The sequence below is a fragment of the Protopterus annectens genome, chromosome 10.part0 (assembly GCF_019279795.1).
Source record: "Protopterus annectens isolate FY-2018-M chromosome 10.part0, PAN1.0, whole genome shotgun sequence".
In the NCBI taxonomy this organism is placed as follows: Eukaryota; Metazoa; Chordata; order Ceratodontiformes; family Protopteridae; genus Protopterus; species Protopterus annectens.
The window spans coordinates 860,771,909-860,787,427 of NC_056744.1; positions in this window are offsets into that span (position 1 = coordinate 860,771,909).

The following is a 15,519-nucleotide window of genomic DNA, read 5'->3' on the forward strand; positions in this document are numbered from 1 at the left end:
TAACAAGACTGTGTAAATAGAATAAATCACACTCTCATGACTTTGGTAGCTTTTAATGTATTTACACCACATTTCCAACATTCTGCTATTAACGTGCCTCATGAAATGTGTTAGTGAATCATTTCAGCTTCTTCCTTAAAACTAATTTTTGTACAACTGCAGGATCACCTTTCAGGTATTAACATCAGAGTTATGCAGTATCTTTAATACAGCTTGTGAGGTTCTTCCTTTAAGAAGTTATAGTGAAAATGTGGAGCAGAGATTTTAATACATGGCTCAATTATGACACAACTGAGATGTGCACCAGAATCATCTGAAACTGAAAACCTTAATGAAATACATCATAGTATTTTCTTAGCTCACATTTGACCGAAAAAGTAAGGGTATGTCTGCAGTTTGAGGCAGTTCATATTGCCACCTCTGAAGTGTACGGATGTTTGAAGTGAGGAGGTAAGTGTACTGTAAGAGGGTGAGCTGCAGGGCTGGCAATACTTTGCAAATGATAAGAGATACAGAAACTTAGGAGGGTCTCTTTTTCACCAGTATTTGACACTAACGCTTTGATATGTAAAGTATCTTTACACAGGGAAATGTGGATGCAGGTTAAAAAGCAATGATGAAAGAAAACATATGTAGGAGACTTTGAAGTATTTTTTTACTGTGAGGTAAATGACACTGGGAAATAGGTTCCCACAATTTCTTACCTGTATGCAAGTAGAATGGAGGACAGGATAGCCACAAGAGTGTCTTACATGTGCATTTTTTTTACTTCTTTTGGATAAGAAAGGATGATTGAGGTAGAAGCTGAAGATTGTACAGTGTAAAGGATACAATTTATTTATTTATATTTTATAGAGATAGTGTACTTATCAATACTGATCCATTTCGGGTTCAGCTTGGATAAATGATGTTTCAGCATCACTAGATGGTTTCATTCATGTTGTTTAATTTAATGTACTGAACACAGAAGTGTTTGTTTAATACTTAGCTTCCATGGTCACTGGTCTGACAGGGATTAGCTCAGTATTCAGATTAGTACAGATCGCTGGCTCAGAATATGTCCTTTAATCCCCAAATGACTTCATCCTGTTGCATAAAATATGAATAATAAAACAATAATACTTGAAAATGCTGTAACATCAGCACTTTCAGTCAGCTAAGGGAGGCTCCAAATGGAGAACTAATAAATTAGCAAGCAAAGGAAAGTAGTATTGCTGGAGCTGAATTCATCCTCAAGTCTTAGTGACTACCTTCATGAGTTGGATCTTGTTTTTTTACAAAATCTTAGCAAGACGACACTGATATTTAGACTGGATTTTATGTAGCATACTTCATAGACAGAAGTAGGTTAAAAAATAAAAAAGATAGCTGGATGCACAAGACCCAGGATAAAAAAAGTGTTCCATCTTGGTAGGTGCACTGTTGCTAGGACTGGAAAAAATGATAGTGTAGAATCCTCAAGAGATGGAAACATTCATACAATGGGGCTAGGCCAAGCCCAAGGGGAGGATGCCCTCCCCATTGTAGAAGGAAGTAGTAAACAAAAGTCACAAAAATTGATAGGCCAAAAAAGAGAAATAAGGATGAGGATAAGAAATAAATTATGTATTGTTACTATTATGTAAGAAGCCCAGAATTGCCAGACAGAAGATATACAAATAGATTAAGAGACAAATTAGAGGAAAGAAAAATACTTGCACAAGAAAAATTGTCAGAAGCTCCAAATAAGAAATTGTGTTCATTAATTTAATATATACCAAGAAACCTTGGACCATTTGGAAAAAGAAGCAACTGAGGAAGTGCAAAAATATAAAGAACAACATCTAGAGATTTTTGAAAGGTATAAAAAGAAATATGGACATGGCAAAGAGAGATCTGATATGGTAAAATATTTATGCAAAGGAGAAAGCCAAATTAATCAATACAAAAAGGAGCCCCAAAGATATTCAAAGAGATATGCAGGCAAAGGCATCCAGATATAGAAAATTTCACAATACAAAAAACAAGATCACAAAGAGGAAATGTAGAACAGAAGTTTAGTAAAGCAGAAGTTTAAAAAATAGAAGTTGAAGTTATGGAATATCTGTGAAGTGAAGGAGAAAGCAAAACTAATCAATACAAAAAGAGCAGCACCAAAAATATTTGAAGAGAAATACAGGCAAAGGCATCCAGATGCAGGAAATTTTAGAATACAAAAAAATAAGAAAACAAAGAGAAAAAGTAGAAAAGAATATTAGTAATGGAGAAGTTGAAGAAATAGAAACTGAGGTTATGGATTACTTGCAAAGTGAAGGGTTTAGTGTAGAAAATCTAACTCTGATAACATCATAGCAAGATAGAGCAATGGATCCCTAAATTAAGGAGAAACCAGTGGAGTGAGAAACATCTAATCAATTGCCATATGAAGATATTTTGGAACATTCCACAGGAAACCAGTACAAAAGTTCAGTTGGAGTTGCACAGCAAGGGAAGGAACAGGAAACTGTGGCAACTCAAGACACAGCCAAATTGTGCAATGATAGGCCAAGTGAGTTCCTATATGGAAGAGCAATGAATGACACAGGACGAAACTGAAGAGAATGTGGTACAGGAAGATGCTTTGGAGCTTTCTATAGAATGACCTCAGGAAATAGAGAACAAAGAATATGCCCCCAATTTAGAAGAAAATGATCTATGAGGAGAGCTGCTTGATTTAATAGAGATGGACAGACATATTAAGATCAATGAAAGAAATAGACTACAGAAAGTCAATAAAACCCAAAAAGTTAGAAGTTTGATAAAACAAATGAACACAGTAATTAGAACTGTTCAAAGAGAGTCATGCGACATAACAGAGGTAAATAAGATATATTACTGTGCAACTAAATTAATAACAGATAAAGTCTTACCAGAAAAAAACACAGGGTAGTAAGGGAAAGGAAGGGGAGAAATCAAATGCCATCATGGAAGTATCGAACAGAGAAAACTATAAAGCAATTAAGACAAGAGGTGTCACTGTTAGAGGAGTGTAGAAGAGGGAACAGATCAACAAAAATACTCAGAAAGATAGATGTGATAAAAGCAATGCACAGTATAAGAACAGATCAGGATCCATCATGTGCTGTCACAAATAATAAACTAAAAATATCAGCACAGGCATAAAAACTTAGAAGATACGCAGAAAAATGTAAAGGGAAACTACAAAATAAACAATTTACTGATGACCCAAAAAAGTTTTATAGAGACTTGTGAAACAAGGCAAAATGAACTGAAACACATCCAAAACAATAACAAATTGATACATTTTGGAGAAATAACTATGAAGATCCTGTGGAACATAACAAAGATGCTAAACAGATAGAAGTAAAAGAAATAATAAGAAGTTCAGATGAAAAGGATATGAAATGGGAAGAAGTAACAGCAAGAGAGATTGAAACAAAGTTAAGAAATGTCTTTAAGTGAAAAACCCCAGACCAAAATGCAGTACCTAACTTCTGGTTAAAAGTATTAACATCTTTACATGAAGATTTAGCCATGAGTAAAAACTATTTATTTGTGTACCCCGAACAGACACTAGCCTGGTTAACAACAGGAAAAACAATGCTCCTATTTAAGAGTGAACTTACAAGCTGTAAACTATAGACCGATAACCTGCCTTCTGACGACATAGAAACTATATACTAGAATTGATGCTAACAGAGTTTATAGTCATTTAGAGAAAAATCAATCATGACAAAAGAACAAAAGGGTTACAAAAAAGTCATGTTGAACAGTAGAACAAAGAATCATTATTTGTTAAATAAAGTCATAATGGAGAACTATAAAAAGTGGAAGAATCTAAGTATGGCATAGTCTACAAAAAAGCATTTGACAGTATCCCACATTCATGGATAAAAGAGTGCTTAAAAATGTATAACATACACTCTAAACTGATTGATTACATTACAGCAACCATGAAACTGGCAAACCACTCTGCAGTTAAGCCATGATAAAGGACAAATTATTATTCCAGAGATAACAATTCAAAGGGGGCTATTCCAGGATAACTGTCTGTCACCACTGCACTTTTGTCTTGCCCTTAACCCATTAAGCTGTCTACTTAACAGATTAAGTCATGGCTACAATTTGGCTCCCGCAAAACAACAAAGTATAAAGACTTCTCATCTTTTTACAGATTATTTAAAACTGTATAGTTCATCAGATGAGGAACTGAAAGCAAAACTGCAAATGGTCAAAACTTTTTCAGATGATATAAGAATGTCATTTGGTCTTGATAAATGTACAAAGGCAACCTGTAAAGCAGGAAAACTGCAGCACTGAAAAAAAACATCAGTTTTGGACAAGAATATTTATTTTATTATTTATTTATTTATTACAGTTGGTGACCGGGGAGGTCCACTGGGCCCGAGAGCCCATTTTCATTGGAGGCCCGGGGAGAAAAGCTCCACAGTACAATGTTACATCCCAATGAAATTACAAATAAAAAATACAAAAACTTAAAATACAAAGAAAAAAACTTTTTTTTTTACAGTCAAAATAGGTAGAAATTCCACAGACATCTGGTAAAAGAATTCAATATTGTGGTCATTCATAGTTAAGTAACTAGGATGTAAAAATGAGTATTCTCCTGGAGGATGAGTGGCATTAAGTATAAGGTCAGGAGTAAATATATTTGTTGCATTAATAATGAAGGACGAAGGGGGAAATTAGTAAGGTGTGAAGTGTGAATATGATATAAAAGAACTTGAGCAAGAGGGAGTGTTAAAATATTTGGGAAATGAAGAAGGATCAACAATAAAACATGAACAAATGAGAATAAAACTTAGTAAGGAATATTTTAGAAGACCAAAATTAATACTGAAAACAGCATTGACATCTAGGAACAAAGTCCAAGCTATAAACCAATTTGCTCTTCATGTGCTAACTTACAGTTTTAGAGTAACTGACTGGCCCTGAAAGGTACTGGATGAGTTGAACAGGAAAACAAGAATGATGCTTCATGCTCATCAAATGTTTTATAAAAATCAGTGTATACTAATGCTATATATTCCTCATTCTGAAGGAGGTACAGGCCTCCTTGAAATTGATTACATGCATAGATCTGCAATTGTGGGACTGCATACATATCTGCTGACCTCACAAGACCAAAACATAGTGAAAGTTTTGAAACATGAGCAGAATAAGTCTATCATGAGTTCCCTGCATACTTTAGCGGAAGCATATTGGTGTCAAGCAGAAATGGAAATCAAACCAGAAGTGGATAAAAATCGGGCAGCAACTGAATGTGCCAAAAAACAAAGAATGAATATAAGGTGAAGGATCAGATGAGAAGGCAAGAAATGCAGAAAATGCATAAATACAGTTGAAAATATAGTAAACTCTTGGAACAACCTCATGTTGATCAGGATCAAACACAGGAATGGTTAAGGAGAGGTGAATTTAAACCAAAAGATGAAAGGTTAATATTGGCAGTCCAAGATAGTGGACTATATATACTTTAGTTTACAAAGTCCATTGAATATGTGGGAGAAACAGACACATGGAGGTTATGTAAAACAGAAATGGAAACAGTCACACATCTTGTTACTGGTTCTGACATACTAATGGCAGAAGGACTGTATGCTGAAAGGCATAATAATGTGGCAAGATTGTTGCATTGGGGATTCTGCACACATTATAATATTGAAGTAGTTGAAAAACACTGGAAGCATGAGCCACAAAACATTATCGAAAAAGATGACGTGTATATCACATGATATCACCTATTACCAACAGTTCAAAAAATAGATGTGAGAAAACTAGATATAGCAGTCCATGAAAAGAAGACAAAAGTAGCATTGATCAGTGAAATTGCTACACCTAGTGACTACAGTGTCTTATGTACAGAGAGACACAAAGTCATAAAATACCAGGATTTGCAGGCAGAAATGAGGGCAATGTGGAAGAAGCATACCCAGACAATTCCAATAGTAGCAGGAGCAAAGGGTCTTATAAAAAAGAATTTACAATTGTACTTAGATATGTTACCCACAATGCAATTCCATATGAACTGCAAAAGGAGTCATTACTGGGCACATTGCAGGTGCCATGAACACTTCTGGCTAATATCAAAGACTGAAACAACACTAATTTCATGAACTTGAATCATACTTTGACTTAGGAAAGGGGTCCATTCCTGTCATGGTATTAGAAACCCAAAAGATTTCAAGAAATTAATTAAGGGAGGCATTACATTTTAATGTATACCTTGATATGGATTATCACACTAATAAAATAACTCTAAATAGATGTAAGGGAAAAGAATGAAGTTAAAAATCTGACTGCTTTTGTAAGCATTTTACACAGCACATCCATATGTGTGCATATGTATTTGCACGTGTGTGTGTGTGTGTGTGTGTGTGTGTGTGTGTGTGTGTGTGTGTGTGTGTGTGTCTATCAATTATGTCAGACATAAAAGAAGTACTGAAAACATGAGAATGGATAACTCATTTTCAAATAATTCTACAGTGTATTGCTGTGGAATTTTGAATGATGAATAAGTCAGTGTGCTTCTTTGTATGAACGCATGTTCTTTGGGTGACAGCCACAATGCACTCTAAACTTGCTGAAACAAGACAATGAAATGAGGGCCCGCAAATGGCTTATAACAAGAAAAAAACAGTTATTATTATCCCTTCATATCGTATCAAATGCTTTTGATAGATCCAGGTAAGCAGTGTGAATAGTGTGACCTTTGTCTATGGCCTGCATGACCTTCTCAAAGATGCTCACAAGAATAATGAGACATGACCTGCTCTTAACAATTCCAGATTGTTGCTGATTGAGCCTGATTAAATTCTTAGCATCCCGTTTTTTTTTGAGATCAGTGAGGATGCTTCCCATGACTTTGCTGACAAGACCAGTAAGACTAATAGGTCTGCAGTTGCTTGGGTCAGTCGTGGGCCACCCTTATGAAGGAGCATCACCACCAAAGTGCTCCATTGATCGAGAACATAGCCTTTGACAGTATGTAGGCTAAAGAACTAAAGGAAGGGATCAGCAAGTACCTGCCTGATTCTATTTATAGGACAAGCTAGAATGTTGAAACTGTATTTTGATAGGCTAATTGTTTAATTAACTTTGAATATTTGTGGTATATATAGGAGTGTCTTTCTTTCACTGTGTATTAACTCCTAGAAGGCTGCATTTGCCGAAGCACTAGAGTTTTTGTATTAAATATTTTATATAATTTTATGTGCAGGGTATTTTTCACTGGCAAGTGTTTTTTTTTTGTCTTTTTTTCATGAGTGATTTATTGTAGTACAACCTTACCTGGACCCACTGAAGAAGTATTTTTGGTCTTGGAGAACACTTTAAGGTTATGGTCCTTGGGGATAGAAGAGGAAAGTGTCTCTGATATATTTGTGGTGGGATGATAGTTTCTGGAGAGAGATTTGCAGCAAACATATTAGCCAGTATGTTGGCAATGTCATTAGGATTTAAACAAGAGTTGCCATTATAGATAAGTTCTGAGCAATGATATTAATTATTCTTTAGTTTTCTTGTGTAGCTGAAGAAGGACTTATGATTATCCTTAGCCTCAGAATCAAACTTGTGTTCATGGGAGGCTTTGCTTGTCTTAGTAGCTACTTTCAGTTTCTTGGAGAGGCATTTTATATTCTCACTGTGATGAGAGGTGCTGGCCTTACAAGGTAATCTAAACAGCTGCTTCCTTCTGCTGTAAAGTTTATTTACATCCAGTGACCTGGTTTGCTATTGAATTTGTTGCTGTATTTGGTCTTGGTGGGGACGGTTCCCAATTATTTAAGTGAATGTTCAATGTTTTGAACATTGCTTTGTTGACAGCTAAATGTCGAAAAGGCCAAATCCCAAACAAATGGAACAACGATTTTTTCCCTAGGGAAAAAAATCACTGGGCCGTTTTCGGGACTTTGCTATTTCTTCCACTGTGGTGTGATCCCGGAGTTGGTATATTTAAGTAGGGGGGTGTGGGAGGCGAACCACCCCCACCACTTTATTTTGCATTTGGGCTTTTTTATTTATTTATTTATTTTTTTTTGCGGACCAGCGATTTTTTCCCCTAGGGAAAAAACTTGCTGTTCCATTTGTTCAGGATTTGGAGTATTCGACATTTAGCTGTCAATAAAGTGACGTTCAAAACACTGAATGTTCGTTTATTTAATAGGCAAGCGGTGGGGACAGCCCTATCAATGCATTTATCTGAATGAACATAAATATTCTTGGCTTTCATTTAATTTGTTTGAGGGCAATGGGGTTGTATTCTAGACCAGTCCTGCTTGGTGAAATGGTTCCTTACCAAGTTGTAATCTGGAAGCCTTTCATCAGCATGATCTTCTCTAGTCCAGATGATCATATCTCACTAATTAATTTATTTAATGACAATGTTGCTGCAGTATTAAACATGGGTTTAATAGCACATGTAATGTATCTGAATTGGGGAAGGCAATCAGTTTTGTACCTCATGAAGGTGTAGAGAAAACTGTAGTGGAAAGAGATGTGAATACATATTTGATTAGGTTATATATCAGAGGATTACTGGATGTAAGCAGAGAACACAACTCTGCGGCACGGTGTCACCATGGAAAGAATGCCCTGGTGGATTTCCTCATTTTTCTTAGACCCTGGATTATTAACTTATTCTTTGTCTAGTTAAACATAAACAGTTGTGATTGGTTAAATGAGTTTACAGCAATTAGTAGAACCTGCTATGATTACACCAGAAAATATCACAAAAATAAAAAGGATGTTTACAAACAATTACCAACATTCTCCCATTGTGGTGGGGGGATGCACTTCCATATACCAGGATATCTAGATGTACTAACTCTGAGATCACCCAGCCTAGAGGGAAAGTGGAAAGCTTCTCCCTAGTTTGTACAATTTCAAATTAGGACTGCCAGTAGATGCAACTGAAACAGGTTTAACTATGTGCAGTTCTTCACACCCATTACAGACAAAGGTGCAACAATTATATTGATATACTTCAGTTAAATAAATTTGCTGATGGTTGCAAGGTAGGCATGGTTGCAATAAACAATGAAAAATCTCAAAAAAAACCCCAGGAAATTGTTGATAAGGTATGTTCTCAGTGTACTGATAGTGACCTAAAACTAAATGCAAAGAAAAGCTATGTAATGAAATTCAGGAAGGCCAGTATTACACCTGGTAAACTCACTTATTAGTGAAGAATTAAAGGAATCCAGTAATTAATTATTTTGTAGTATTAATGCAGTACTTATAATTTGGCTAGGATTAGGGTAGCCCAAGAGGAAAATCTTATACTATCTTATTAGAAGGTCAGCAATCAGCACTTCTCCAACTATATAAATATTGTCCTACAGTTCTGTGGTTTTCTGTATAACATAGCATAATTGGGGGGAGCTATGTACCACTGAGATGGCAACGTGATTGTGGTACACCATATTGATGTGCCAAATTTCTTCGATTTGTTTGAGCCCAATTATTTACTTTAGCGTCTTCAGTCACTACACTCTTAGTTGAGGTAAGACCAGTTTGATCTGCAAATTAGAAGATATTCGGTGATGTATCTTAATAAATATCCTGTGATGGGATATCTGGCTGAGGCAATCAGACATTATAGAAGTCTCATGTTCCTACATAACTGGCATTATTTCAAACCAAAGAATGCATTTCTTTCAACTCTACAAATTAAATGCCTTGATGAATATAGTTTTAGAAGACACAGCAGAGATCATGGCAGTTTCAGTCATCTATCAGTGTAGCTTCAGACAGCCATCAAGTTGTTCTAGGGCAGTGGACTGCAAAACCTATATTTATTAAGTTGGCATTAAACATGCTAACAATTCATACGGAGGAGGTATAAGCTGCATGATTAGTGCAACTGTGGAAATTAATTGTAGCTCTAAAGGTGGGAGATAGGGAAATACAAAAAAAGTTGCAAAAATATACAGTTAATTTGTCATAAAGACGGGGTAGGCAGCATGAACGCACTAACTTTCCTTAAAAAAATGGTCACTTAACTCCTTAAACACCACTTTGAAATGATACTTAATAACTGAGAGGGAAAATCATACTATTTTCCCACTTGCCTCAGCTAACAAATCTGCAGGGCAAATAATATTGAAAGTCTTAAATTGTGCAGGATCTTTTGTTAAAGTGTGCTAAATAATGCAAGCCCCTTATTCCCTGTGGAGCTCAGTTGAAATTGTTCCAATGTTTTATAAAAAGATGGTAAATAGAAGAAAGAGTTTTCAACAAACAAATGTGCTTTAGGAATGGCCCACCAACAATTTAAAATACCCAGTAGACTTACTGATTAAGTTTATAAGATAAAAACTGAGTGGTTAGTACACTGGGGGCAACTATCCAATTCCTGAATACAAATTTACACTCAGCTATTTCTGATAAACTCTTTATCCTAAAAAATGGATCACAAATAAATTAACCTGAACAATTAGATGTAAACAAATGATCTACTTAGGGGTGTTTGCAGTTATTCCAACATCACCAAATGACCTTCATCTGCATTGCCATACTGAGGAAGGCATTCTCAGTGCTAGTGCTAAAATTAAGGACCAAAGGATCTGTTGGAGAAACCTCCTGCATGGCAGCTATTTCAGACAGATGTTTCAGTCAGGAACCAATATAGTATTCTAGTGACTGAGGGCGTCAAACAACATGGACGCCTCAACCCCTCAGCAGCAACAACAGAAACCATTCTGTTTAGAGTGTGTGTTATTGATAGAAATTATTAGGTGCTACTGTTTTTTATGACATAGGCAATCATACATTTTTATAAATGAAAAAACAATATTGACATATTTTCAGTTGCAAACCTTACACATTTATAATCTATCCAGTCATTGTCAGTCAAACTTTACAAAGTTCATTCAATTCCTACTGTAACTTAAACCTCATTCCCCCTCCAAAACATTATTCTGTGTGTATTGTTCCTATAATTCCCATTCTTTACTATGTAATTTGCTCCTACTTTTTTATAAATATCCCACTTCCAGTTGTTTTATCTCTGTTACTATATTCACTACTAGTAATACAGTTGGTTTTAGCTTTGATTTCCATTTTCTAGTAATTGCTTTTTTTGGCAGCCATCAGATTTAAATTCTGGAAGACTTTACTATGTCTAGGCAAATGCAATTCTTTATCACAGATCAAAAAATAATTTCCTTAGTTACACCAATTTGTTCACCTAGTATTTCTGACAAAGTAGTCTGCAGGGAATTTTTAAACTCTGCTAACTCATTACACTCCCAAAAAATATATTCCCAGTTACCTCTTTCTTCCCCATCATACCAACAACATTTGCAATCTGCCCGAAGAAAAATTATTTGGTGCGTGCTTGGGGTATAAAATATCTAAGCAAACACTTCTGAGCAAAGATACTTAATCTTCCAGACTTTGTTGCACATTTGGGAGCCATACATATATCCTCCATGGTTTCTTTGTGATCTGCTTATCCAGTTTCTTCCCAGTACTTTCTAATCTCATCTGATTGATTCCTATAGTTATCGTGCAATGTTTTACATACCCTACTAATTATCCCTTTTTTTAATAAGCAGCCTCTGTTCTACATCTGACAAAAAAGTCTACCAGAGCAGGTATTTCACTTAAGACTCCCCTACTCATTTCTCTTTGCCTATACTCTAATGCTAGTCAGTAGAGAAGGCAGTCTGTAACTTGCAGTCCAAATTTCTTCTTGGCTTTATCCCACTCTTTTATCTTTATCACTCTAATTATTTACTCCCAATGCCTTGGCTCCTTTACCAGTTTTCTCCAGTAAATTCTAGACCCCTCTTGCCTATGCTCTGTACCCCTAATTGCAGTCATTCCTATAGGCCAGAATCTTCTTCCTTTATCCCCGCATTGGCTTAGTTTTTAGAATACTTTCTGCTACTTCATGAATATAATATTCTGTATGGTTATTGTTATTCTATTTAAAGATCAGCATCCAGAATTCCAGTCTCTCCTTGTTTCTTCAGTGCCCCCCCCCGTTTCATCATCATCCTTTTCCACTTTAAATTATAGCTTTCTGCTTGTTGTATGTATAGGAGCCTTAACTGTGTACCTCGAAAATGCCCCTTTAAATCAGGTCATCCCAAACTACCTTGTTCCATTGGAAAGATTAGCTCTTGCCCTCTTCCCCTCCCAGATAAAATCCTTCTACTCTATTAATTGTTATCCATAACTTCTCCTCTGGTTGATAAAAATATGCCTGATGTTTATAAAAACTGAAGGGACTAAAAACATTTTCACTGTTTCTATCTTGCTATCCATATCCATAAAACAGAGCTTCCAGTTTCTCAGTTTTCATATTGTCTTTTGTTTAGTCTCTTCACACACATCCTTAGCTGTTATAACAGAAGCCTTTTCAATCCATTCTCCTAAGTACTTCATTTTATGTTCCTCTCTCTCTCTCTCTCTCTCTATATATATATATATATATATATATATGTGTGTGTGTGTGTGTGTGTGTGTGTGTGTGTGTGTGTGTGTGTGTGTGTGTTTGTGGATCACTTCTAAACCTTGAAAGCTCATAATCCAGAAGTTCAAAATACTGAGTCCAAAATCTTGAAAGTTCAAAATACTGAAAACTCAAAATACTGAATTTCATAATATCGAAAAAACTACAGGATACTAACACTTACTATACTCCACCAGAAGTACATAGAAAAACAAATAAAAGACAAAGCATATTAGTTTACTCCAACTATTAGCAGGGGTCAAGCCCCCCTGCACCCCCACACCCCCTGCTACTTAGATCAACTCCGAGACTGCATTTTACTGCACTAAGATGAGTTATATTGTTGTATAGCAAATTAAAAGGGAACATGACTAAGGTTACAACAGGCAGTCATGAAGCACGTAATGGTATGTTTGCCATTTTCCTCTGTGGAGTGTGATCTTGGAGTTGATATATTTAAGCACCAGGGGGTGTGGGGGGTGCAGCCCCCCACATGAGGGGTGCAGGGGTGCTTGCCCCCCCCGTCTTATAGTTGGAAAAGAGTAATATATTTTATTATGTAGTTGTGCTGGAATATTGTAAGTGTTGGTGCACTCTGTTTTTTTGATATTATGAAATTCAGTATTTTGAGTTTTCAGTATTTTGAACTTTCAAAATTTTGGACTTAGTATTTTGAATTTCAAGATTATGAGCTTTCAAGATTTAGAAGTGGACCTCTCTCTCTCTCTCTCTCTATATATATATATATATATATATATATATATATATATATATATATCCATACATATACATATACATACATATAGGTATTGCTGTACCAAGTCATGAGTGGGTAATGGGTTTTACAGTTATTAATGTAAATATGAACAGACATTATTAGATATCTAAAGGCATCACTTGGCTGATCCTAGAGAAACACGTGGTGGCATCACTAGGGTTTAATGTGTATTGAATCCCTGCTATGATTTTCTTCTGTTTGTTTGTATTGGTAGTTGTCTAACTATTGTTTCCTCTGCTCAGTTTATGAGGAGATCCAATTCATACATAAAAATATAGCTTCATAGTTTAATAGCAAAATTACAGAACTGAGTATTAAGCAGCCTCATTTCAGTCATTTGCTATTACTATTCAAACTGAGTATTGTAGTTGCAGTGTTTTCTTTCCATGGTTTCCTAAATCCATTAAATGTGAAAAAATACATGGTTTCTCCACATTCACAATTACTAGAGTTCTCTGCTCCCAATGTGTTACTATATTTATGAAAAGGTTACCTTCTGGCTGTAATACTATTTTTTCTGTCTTTTCTTCTCTTCTCTACTGATGCCAGAATTCAGAATACTTAATCCAACTTAGTTTCTTAATTCCACTACTACTTGAAATATCCGAGCTGACCTAATATCTAAATCAACAGTATTTTAAATATTACATATTGTACAAGAGATAAAAGAACTGGAAATGGGATCTTAAAAAGGGAATTTAATTAAAGTGTTTAACAAATATTTGTAAAATCCATGATACATACAAGCCAATGAAAAACATCATATTAAATATTATACTACAGGCAGGCAACACAACTGCATTGATATCTGATCTCTCTCTGTCTCTCTCTCTCTTGTGCAGCTACTGAGACATTAAGTGTTGTTCCTATACTAATTATTCTTATTAATGTTATAATTTTCATATTTAAGTTTGTGTCTTTCGGCTTTTCCCGGTTAGGGGTCGCCACAGCGGAACTCAGGTCCACTAATGATTGGTAGTGGATTTTTACGTACCGGGTTACCAGCCCTGACGCACAACCTTCAACAAAGGCATGCCCCATTCATGTATGCCTCCACACAGAAGACGCTCTAGCTGAGAATCGAACGGACAACGTCTTGCTATGAGGCGATAACGCTACCGCATCACCACCACCGCAGCACATATCTCAAAAGCCAAAAAATACAGACAGAATTGCTTGACCCATCCGAAAGTTCATAGCTAGATAAATAAAATGCTAGTAACAATGTATGTGCAGTTTGAGAATTTACCAAGGCATTTTATATTGTTTTCAAAACATTACAAAAATATTATGCACTCTATTTATTGTGAGTTATAAAATACATTCTTTAAGTATAGAATCAGGCAAGTGCTACCACTGCAAAGGTAAGTCTGTAATGTTCATAACTCTAGAGATATGAATGCTTGTTTGTTAGGATATGACTTTATTTTAAAACAAAAGATGAGGACTGGGAGTTAGAATGCAACATTTGTTTCCAGAACTGCACAGGAGGGAATGAGTATAGGTAAGCAGCTTCAGTTAAAACAGTGTTTAAACATGTAACACTTTGGTTTTAATTTGAGCAAAATAATAATAATACATTCTGCTAGAAAATAACTTTGCTGGGCAGTCATTTTCTCTCTAAACAGAACTTGAGAAAGATTAAAGCAATTCTTTCAAAGCGATGATTCAATTAATTGCAGATGCTTTCAGATTTATCCCTTAGCAACTAACTTGAGAAGAAGCGGACCTAACCAAGGCCATATGATAGTATTTTCATGGTCTCATATCTCAAAAAGTGTATAGGTGACTGCATTCACAAGCCCAACTCTAAACTCACTGGTTAGGGCACTGCATTGAGAAGTGCTTTACTACAGGTGCTCAAACACTAGTAGGTCATTAGATTCCTGCTTGCTGCCTTATGCTCGAAAAGCAAGTGCTCGAACTCCCACTAGCCTGATCTCCCGACACCCAGCATTAAACTATATAGACCTGCCAAAACCTAAACTTTAACCTTAAAACTCCTACCCATTTCCCATTCCGTGTCCTCACTCCCTTACCCTAAATCTCCACTCCCTCCCTAACCCTAAAGTCCCCAATTACTCCTTAACTCATTAACGCCTAGGTATTGCAGAACATCATACTTCTAGCAGCCAACACACATCCTTGTATTCCAGAACATGTTCTGAGAAATCACCTTAAAAAGTATAAGATAAACAAATGAAAATATCTTGTGAACAATAAAAGTTATTAAAACTGATAAATAGTAATGCTATCAGTAAGTATTGTTCTTTCAGTAATA